Below are 862 nucleotides of genomic sequence, written 5' to 3'. Positions count from 1 at the left end.
AAATCACTTTTGCGGATTGGCACATTCTCAACAGTGACGAACACATTGTCAGCGAACGTTTGTAACTGCGAGTGGTTCATAACTGCGCGTGGCTGCAAATGCGCGAGGTTTGTTAGCTGAGCGGGGTCGGAGATTAGGGAGCTTAGGTTTGGTTGGGTTGCGTTAGGTTGTATTAGGTAAGGTTGAATTTCGTTGCGTAAGGTTTCGTTGCATAAGGTTTCGTTAGGTTAGGTTTCTTTCGGTAACGTTCGGCTAGGTTGTGTCTGGTTGGATTACGTTCGCGCAGATACTGACCTTGCTCAGTTACAAACCACGCGCAGTTACAAACAACATCAATAGGCCTCGCGCAGTTGCTGGCCACGCGTAGTTGCAGAGCACGTGCAATTGCAGACCGAGCGCAGTTGCTGACTTCGTTCAGTTGCAAACATCGCGCAGTTGCAAATGGCACAGAACGGACCTCGGCTGCAGACCTCGGCAGCTGAAAACCTCGCGCAGTTACAAACGCTTCACATTGACATCGCGCAGCTGCAGACCTCGCGCAGTTGCTGTCGACGCGCACGTGCAGAACACCCGCAGTTAAAAACCTCGCGCAATTTCAAGCGGGGCCAATTGACCTCGCGCAGTTACGAACCTCACGCAGTTGAAAACCACGCGCAGCTGCAAACAGCATAATTTAACTCGCGCAGTTGCACTCCTCGCGGAGTTGCAGTTTTCGTGCAGTCACCGATCTCGGGCAGTTGCAAACCTCGCGCAGTTACCATCGTTTAGTGTATAGAAATGGGTAATTGTCTACTTTAGTGACTCCTCGCCCTGGAGTCACTCAAGTATACCATCGGAAAGGTATTTTTCAGTAGAATCCTGA

Source organism: Frankliniella occidentalis, unplaced genomic scaffold (genome assembly GCF_000697945.3).
Source record: "Frankliniella occidentalis isolate FOCC.00 unplaced genomic scaffold, Focc_3.1 Scaffold496, whole genome shotgun sequence".
In the NCBI taxonomy this organism is placed as follows: Eukaryota; Metazoa; Arthropoda; class Insecta; order Thysanoptera; family Thripidae; genus Frankliniella; species Frankliniella occidentalis.
This window is presented reverse-complemented; position numbering follows the sequence as displayed.